This window comes from Centruroides sculpturatus, unplaced genomic scaffold (assembly GCF_000671375.1).
Source record: "Centruroides sculpturatus isolate CEXI.00-Female unplaced genomic scaffold, Cexi_2.0 scaffold525, whole genome shotgun sequence".
Taxonomy (NCBI): domain Eukaryota; kingdom Metazoa; phylum Arthropoda; class Arachnida; order Scorpiones; family Buthidae; genus Centruroides; species Centruroides sculpturatus.
The window spans coordinates 276280-286177 of record NW_019384791.1 but is presented as its reverse complement, the minus strand read 5'-3'; positions in this window follow the sequence as shown (position 1 = coordinate 286177).

The following is a 9898-nucleotide window of genomic DNA, read 5'->3' as shown; positions in this document are numbered from 1 at the left end:
TTTTTTAGAATAAAATTATTATTTTTTTAATAATAAAAATTAAAAAGGCGCCATTTTTATTCTTGGCCATAGGCGTCCAAAATCCTAGTTACGGCTCTGTGATGGTGTAATTAATGAATTTGCTAAAATTAAAGCCAGAAAAATTCAATTAAAATAAATCTTATTAAAAATCTATTGTAATGTATTTGTTTTATTATTTTCTCAAAACCAAATAAATTAAGGGGCCTAAATGCAAATTTTTGCACAGGGCACAGGAAAGGCTAGTTACGGCTCTGGTGGCTGGCCACGAGGAGCGAATCCAAGACCTACTTGGCTACTCGTGAGCAGCATATTTTCTTTATGATAATTACTTTTATTTTGGTATATGGACAGTTTACAAAGTGTTATATACACATTAATATAAATTACTTTTTAAAAATATAAGTAATTAAAATAAGTACTTTTGAAAGCTAAAATTTAACGATAAAAATGTTTCCGTGAATCTAATTGGGGCAATTCTATTGTGTAAATTAACACAATAAAAACTTTTTGTTTAAACAGTTAATTTTTCTCCACTCTTCCACATTCAAAACGCTTTTGTATTTAAAAAATATTGAAATATTGTAATATTGACTGTATTATGCACTATATGTGTTCATGAGCATATAAAACACAAATTTTATGTGCTAATGAACATAACATAGGAGTGTTCAGTACACATTACATCCTAGCAGTATCTCTGTGCGCCTCACATGTACGAGATATAATCAGTATGAATATATGTTAACATTAAATGACAATAAATAATAAGATTACGTTAATACACGTTATGATAATATTTTAAGCATTTGTAATTTAATGTATTATAACTGAGTATCGGAAACATTAATAAGATTTAGATTTATTCTAAAAAAATATTAAATCTTGTTATAGGTATATAAAGAAAAAATATGCATAATAATAATTTTTGGAGTAATAAAAAGCTAGATTGTAAAGAAATTTTCTTCATCTAAGGAATTATTCACATTTTATTTATTATACAAGCAGTTCTAATGGTATTTATCGAAAATCGAATCTATTCGATATCAGTATCTAAACATCTGTTGATAAGGAAGTGTACGATAATAACTTATCATTAATTACATTTTCACTACGATGTAATAATACTTCAATACTAAAGACAGAAAATATTAAATATTTTAAAAATTAATTACATTTACAAATGATTAAAACATCAAGGAAACTCGAAAATCTCCACGTGTGTGAGGCACGAACCCGAGACTAAATATAAAAAAAATAGTAAAGAATAATCCATTTTTTCCATTAACTTTAATCTTTTGTATTGATTTGTAGATTCCGCTGTTGTGTTATTTATACTTGTAAATGTAGAATAAACACTCTTTTCTTTGTAATACTACTATAGACTGTATTTAGGATAAAAAAATAAAAGATTGTGAGTCGATCAGAACATTGTACTCGTTACATTTAGTTTGTTTCGTTAGTGAAAAAATATTATTTTCTGTATTTTCCTGTTCAAAATCGGTCCACTAGTGGCCGAGCGGATAAAATCCGTAAACGGTTGAGGGTTCGTACCTGACCAAATTAAGGACCAGATTCCCATAGAAGTCCTTCCTGTAGGCAACCCCATTGCCTAGGTGTTGAGTTGCCAAATTCCATAGATTAACGGTGTTTTTGAATTATCACTATTCATTACTTCGATTGTCTTTATTAGTTTAGGTTTTTAAGTCAATCTTTCTTACCCTGTTAAAGGCTGCTTATTTTTGTCATTGTTTTTGTTTAATCATTCTCAATTATAAATTAAAAGTAATCGAGGTCGATTTGTTATTTTAAGTACAGATATGACGTTAGGAAGAGATTTTTTACCTTTATAGCCTCGGGGCTATTTAAGTAAAACAAATGACACGTTAATGAAATTAATGCGTCATTTGTCTTACTTCAACTTAAGTTTCTTACAGAGTAAACTTGGTAAATGTAAAAGAAGCAAATAAAAATTTAATTTAATTTAAAAAAGAAATAAACAAATTTAATTAAAGTTATTCCATGCTATTATATTCAGATATAAGAACATGAAATATTCTCTTATATCTGAGTATAAAAAAATGCTATATATGTGCAGGAATCGGCACTATAGTGTCGGCGAAAATAATTTTTAAGCACTTGTTTAACACAATTTGTTGTGTGATGAGGTATCATTCTGCATGAACACTGTTAATTCAAAACTTTAACGTCACTAGAGTGCTAGAATCACGATATTGGTCAATAACGATGCATATCGTTGGCTGGTAACCTGTGGACTTCAGCTCTTCAAACCAAGCTGGTCCAACAATAAACGAAGAAAAATAAGTTTGGTGTTAACACCAAACTGTAATTTTTAGGGAATATAAAGGAATTTGTAGATGGGGGTTTCTCAAGCCCATTCAGAAATTATGTGTGTTAACTGCACAATGCAGATGGAAATACGCTTTGTTTGTATATAGAACGCTCCCTGGTGATGATTTTTCGAACTAATTCTTTTGACTTTAATTTCCGTCCATGGCCTCATTAAGACGTATCGAAATTTTCTTGCAATTTCGTTAGGTAATTTTTGCTGCAGACTGCTCGAAATACGTAAACTTTAATTATGGACACCCTGATGCGGAGTCGTCCTATACGTCTGGTGAGACCGGGATCGAATCCAAGCAAACAATTCCTAAAAAATTTTTGTAGCTGGTCAGTCCTGGATGTGTCGGGTCTCGTCCTATATTTTACCTTTATTATAAATGTTCTACTGTAATTGCTCTAAATATACTACTATAAACTGCACGTTACGTTCCTGTAAATCGATAATTGACAAGTTTTAAAATTTATGTATATGCAAAAGTTGAAGACCTATAAATTCTCACCGCCTTCCATTTGCTTGTATGTCTGTCTGTTCTTCCTAAATCTAGAGAACGGTGTTAGATAGATGAAAATCGACACCAGACATGGAAAGCTAAGGAGAAGGAGACCCCGATTAATTATATAATAACTTCCGGTCTAAGCCGGAAGTTATTATATAATTAATCGTAATTTCAATTCAAAAATTTTCCCCCGAAAGGTATTACATAAATGACTGGCACGAACTATATTGTTAAAGAAAAGCATGATATACAGGGGCAAGACAGTAATAATTTGAGATCGAGAGCATATATTTTAAATTAAATAAATTAGAAATATGACTAAAAGTTGCGGCCCCACATTGTGACAATGCAAAAATAAATAATTTCTCGTTCTTATATAAAAATTATGTGTAATTTTCCAAAAAGTGTATAAGTATCTGATTTTTCCATCGATGCCCAATTGACCCCTTTCAAAATTCCATTGACTCCAGGGAGTCTTTATCGACGGTGCTGGGAATTTTGTAGCATAATGAAAATATGAAATTACAGAGTGCTGATAAGAGTCTCAAAATATTTACTTCACCCAATAAGATGAACAGAATAATAAAACATTTTTAGATAATACATATAATAAAGAATTCATGAGAATTCATTAAAAGTATGTTTTATTTACGTTACTAAATACGAAGAACTGTTGATTAACCAGCACGTTAATTTCACCAGTAATTATCATTCTCAAATATATTTAAATTTCTATTATTATATTAATGTCAATCTTGATAACTACTGATTGTTGATAGGTAATGCATATGAACAGATCATTAGCTGGTTGGCATTACTTCAACAGAATTATTTTAGAAAAGGTTAGCAAGTTGTTTACAAACTGAAAATGCTATGGAATGACCTAATGCTAATGACGTCACGAGATACTACGTCAAAACCGCTAGTTCTTGTTTACTTCCGCTAATGATCTGTTCCCATGCATGACCAGGGAATAGATCCATTAGAGGAAAAAACAAGATCTAGTGGTTTTGACGTAGTGTCTCGTCACGTTTAGCATTAGGTCATTTCCATAGCATTTTCAGTCTCTCTGTGGAGGCGAATCTCCCAGCATAAAAGTCGTGTATATGTTTATACAATCATAACATTGACAGAGCTCGGAGATAACAAAATCGAGATGTAGACAAATTGCTATGTCGATTTTGTTTTTATCAACTATATCTCTAACCATCAGAAAATAAAATTTAAAAATTGAAAGTGAATTCTATATATAGGATAATAGGTGTGCTTTCAATTTAGAATTTTGGGGCAAGATTTTCTATGCTTTTCGCATTAGTAAGTATAAGAAAACCTATTTTTCAATCTTAATGTTTAGTAAACTACCTTCAAAACTTTATTTATTCATAGGCAAAGATAAAACTTTAAAAATTTTTTAGCTTTGTTGATTTTATATTGAATTGCATTAAATATTTTTTCATTAATTTTTTATTATATTAATGTAAAAAGTAAACATTTATTTTTTGTATTAACTCGAATATTCTTCTTTAAATTTGTTTAAACAATTTTCAATCAGAAATGTATTAATATATTTTTTAAACAGGTTATTAAAATTTAAATACAGTCCTAAATATACAGAATTATTCAAAAGTAACGGACTGGAGGATGCTTCTCCGCTTAGCATATGTGTATAATATAGGGTCTGGCAGGAAAACGTGTAATTTACGGTGTAAATCGTGGTGTCATGTAATAATCAACAATCAATTAGTACTAATTATTCAACAATTCCGAATTTTTAGAATACTAGATAGCTAAACATGGGAAAGTTGACTATAAAAAAAGCAGGGTATCACAAGGACGATCAGCTAAGGGTTATCGTCTTTGTGTTACGCTGGCTTAGTCAATCATTTCAACAATCCATTCATAAGTCTACGAGAGATATTTTTAGTGATCCATTCTACGTTAATTGTAAAATAAAGATGGCTAAAGTAGTTAAGATGTCAGCCTGCCGCTTTGGGGATTAGGGGTCAAGCCGAGTAAGCAATTGTCCAGGAATTTTTCACTGGCACCCTCTCCCAGATATGTCAAAATTTGAGTATAAATTAAAAATAATTTAATATTTATTAAATTGTAGAACTTTTATAGTTAAATTGACCCCATCAAATGTAATAATATATATATGGCCTAAATATTGAATGCTTAAATATTTAATTTAATTCAATAAATAATTAATAAATATTGAAAGTTGTTTATGTTGCTAATAATAGAATTATATAGATTTTGATAAACAAGATAACATTATAATTTGAATTGTAATAAAACACAGTACTAAAATTATAAAAGATTCGACTAATGAAAATACAATATAAAATACGAATATTTTAAATAAACTATTCTTTTAATGTTTTATATATTTTAAATTTATTAAAATGTGTATTTAAGAGTGCATAAATATTTTAAAATTAACTTATTCACGAGAAAAGAATCAATGAAATATTAAATTTAAATTTCCTTTCTGCAATATATCAGAATATATTATTGATATGCACATACAGTACATATATATTATACTACATATATACGGCATATATATTATATTATTGACAAGTTTGGCAATGTAAAATTAATCTATTAACCATATAAGTTTAATATAAATTTACAATTAAACAGTACAGATAGCAAAGAAGTTATTTAGTAGAATTCATTTTAGTTTACGTCTGAATGTTTGCAAAAAAACATGTTAAATAAAACATTAAATTATAAATTTTATAGTATTAAATGATTATTCTCTCTCTCTCTCTCTCTCTCTCTCTCTCTCTCAATACGAACCAATTAGAATAAAAATAATCTTGAAATTGAAGCCGGATCAAGTCTGTAAGAATCGAAAGTAAGGCAAGAGAGTAATTACAAAAACAAAAAAATATTAACTATTATCATACAAACTCTCATTACATTGTTACAAATGATAATAAGCTTTTTAATGTAATTACACAAATGTGTGGAGAAGCGCTAATTTCTATTTTGCATGTGGACACCGTATACTTTTACACTGGCTCTATCTGAAAATGTATCTAAATACGACTTTTAAAGACTTAAACTTCTCCAAGAAAATTCCACATAGCCAGTTTGATGTCAGGCGCAAACCGGCGAACAATGTACAGTGTTTTTTCCACTCGATCACTAGCAGGCATTTACAAGATTAAAAATGCGAATATCATTTACATTACTCTGTAAATATTTGGTATAAAATGTTTAAAACATTGGGAATTTTAGATAGGAGAGTCATGATGATAATTATCTACATTGAGTAATGCAATGCAGAAATGGATAAACGTATGTAGACCACAAATATTAAAAGAGACAAATAATTTAAATATTATACAGTTATTCTCTATTCTACTATACTTTTACATCTAAAAGTCGTTTGAATGCATTTCGTAGACATTATTCAAAATGACTGGTTCAAATTTATGTTGCTCTCTGCTTACAAAAATTCTCTATAAGTTAACGAAATGTTATGACACCGTTCATAAAATTATATAAAGCGAATGTCTTTTATGACCTCAAAACATCAAAGAAAATTCATTTTTAATGGAAAATGTGTAATATTTTAGCTTTTTGATATGCGTATTTTGAATTAATGATTCATCGATTCATCATAAGAAATCCTGACTTTAAGAAAAATNTATAGCCTCGGGGCTATTTAAGTAAAACAAATGACACGTTAATGAAATTAATGCGTCATTTGTCTTACTTCAACTTAAGTTTCTTACAGAGTAAACTTGGTAAATGTAAAAGAAGCAAATAAAAATTTAATTTAATTTAAAAAAGAAATAAACAAATTTAATTAAAGTTATTCCATGCTATTATATTCAGATATAAGAACATGAAATATTCTCTTATATCTGAGTATAAAAAAATGCTATATATGTGCAGGAATCGGCACTATAGTGTCGGCGAAAATAATTTTTAAGCACTTGTTTAACACAATTTGTTGTGTGATGAGGTATCATTCTGCATGAACACTGTTAATTCAAAACTTTAACGTCACTAGAGTGCTAGAATCACGATATTGGTCAATAACGATGCATATCGTTGGCTGGTAACCTGTGGACTTCAGCTCTTCAAACCAAGCTGGTCCAACAATAAACGAAGAAAAATAAGTTTGGTGTTAACACCAAACTGTAATTTTTAGGGAATATAAAGGAATTTGTAGATGGGGGTTTCTCAAGCCCATTCAGAAATTATGTGTGTTAACTGCACAATGCAGATGGAAATACGCTTTGTTTGTATATAGAACGCTCCCTGGTGATGATTTTTCGAACTAATTCTTTTGACTTTAATTTCCGTCCATGGCCTCATTAAGACGTATCGAAATTTTCTTGCAATTTCGTTAGGTAATTTTTGCTGCAGACTGCTCGAAATACGTAAACTTTAATTATGGACACCCTGATGCGGAGTCGTCCTATACGTCTGGTGAGATCGGGATCGAATCCAAGCAAACAATTCCCCAAAAATTTTTGTAGCTGGTCAGTCCTGGATGTGTCGGGTCTCGTCCCATATTTTACCTTTATTATAAATGTTCTACTGTAATTGCTCTAAATATACTACTATAAACTGCACGTTACGTTCCTGTAAATCGATAATTGACAAGTTTTAAAATTTATGTATATGCAAAAGTTGAAGACCTATAAATTCTCACCGCCTTCCATTTGCTTGTATGTCTGTCTGTTCTTCCTAAATCTAGAGAACGGTGTTAGATAGATGAAAATCGACACCAGACATGGAAAGCTAAGGAGAAGGAGACCCCGATTAATTATATAATAACTTCCGGTCTAAGCCGGAAGTTATTATATAATTAATCGTAATTTCAATTCAAAAATTTTCCCCCGAAAGGTATTACATAAATGACTGGCACGAACTATATTGTTAAAGAAAAGCATGATATACAGGGGCAAGACAGTAATAATTTGAGATCGAGAGCATATATTTTAAATTAAATAAATTAGAAATATGACTAAAAGTTGCGGCCCCACATTGTGACAATGCAAAAATAAATAATTTCTCGTTCTTATATAAAAATTATGTGTAATTTTCCAAAAAGTGTATAAGTATCTGATTTTTCCATCGATGCCCAATTGACCCCTTTCAAAATTCCATTGACTCCAGGGAGTCTTTATCGACGGTGCTGGGAATTTTGTAGCATAATGAAAATATGAAATTACAGAGTGCTGATAAGAGTCTCAAAATATTTACTTCACCCAATAAGATGAACAGAATAATAAAACATTTTTAGATAATACATATAATAAAGAATTCATGAGAATTCATTAAAAGTATGTTTTATTTACGTTACTAAATACGAAGAACTGTTGATTAACCAGCACGTTAATTTCACCAGTAATTATCATTCTCAAATATATTTAAATTTCTATTATTATATTAATGTCAATCTTGATAACTACTGATTGTTGATAGGTAATGCATATGAACAGATCATTAGCTGGTTGGCATTACTTCAACAGAATTATTTTAGAAAAGGTTAGCAAGTTGTTTACAAACTGAAAATGCTATGGAATGACCTAATGCTAATGACGTCACGAGATACTACGTCAAAACCGCTAGTTCTTGTTTACTTCCGCTAATGATCTGTTCCCATGCATGACCAGGGAATAGATCCATTAGAGGAAAAAACAAGATCTAGTGGTTTTGACGTAGTGTCTCGTCACGTTTAGCATTAGGTCATTTCCATAGCATTTTCAGTCTCTCTGTGGAGGCGAATCTCCCAGCATAAAAGTCGTGTATATGTTTATACAATCATAACATTGACAGAGCTCGGAGATAACAAAATCGAGATGTAGACAAATTGCTATGTCGATTTTGTTTTTATCAACTATATCTCTAACCATCAGAAAATAAAATTTAAAAATTGAAAGTGAATTCTATATATAGGATAATAGGTGTGCTTTCAATTTAGAATTTTGGGGCAAGATTTTCTATGCTTTTCGCATTAGTAAGTATAAGAAAACCTATTTTTCAATCTTAATGTTTAGTAAACTACCTTCAAAACTTTATTTATTCATAGGCAAAGATAAAACTTTAAAAATTTTTTAGCTTTGTTGATTTTATATTGAATTGCATTAAATATTTTTTCATTAATTTTTTATTATATTAATGTAAAAAGTAAACATTTATTTTTTGTATTAACTCGAATATTCTTCTTTAAATTTGTTTAAACAATTTTCAATCAGAAATGTATTAATATATTTTTTAAACAGGTTATTAAAATTTAAATACAGTCCTAAATATACAGAATTATTCAAAAGTAACGGACTGGAGGATGCTTCTCCGCTTAGCATATGTGTATAATATAGGGTCTGGCAGGAAAACGTGTAATTTACGGTGTAAATCGTGGTGTCATGTAATCATCAACAATCAATTAGTACTAATTATTCAACAATTCCGAATTTTTAGAATACTAGATAGCTAAACATGGGAAAGTTGACTATAAAAAAAGCAGGGTATCACAAGGACGATCAGCTAAGGGTTATCGTCTTTGTGTTACGCTGGCTTAGTCAATCATTTCAACAATCCATTCATAAGTCTACGAGAGATATTTTTAGTGATCCATTCTACGTTAATTGTAAAATAAAGATGGCTAAAGTAGTTAAGATGTCAGCCTGCCGCTTTGGGGATTAGGGGTCAAGCCGAGTAAGCAATTGTCCAGGAATTTTTCACTGGCACCCTCTCCCAGATATGTCAAAATTTGAGTATAAATTAAAAATAANAAAAGGCGCCATTTTTATTCTTGGCCATAGGCGTCCAAAATCCTAGTTACGGCTCTGTGATGGTGTAATTAATGAATTTGCTAAAATTAAAGCCAGAAAAATTCAATTAAAATAAATCTTATTAAAAATCTATTGTAATGTATTTGTTTTATTATTTTCTCAAAACCAAATAAATTAAGGGGCCTAAATGCAAATTTTTGCACAGGGCACAGGAAAGGCTAGTTACGGCTCTGGTGGCTGGCCACGAGGAGCGAA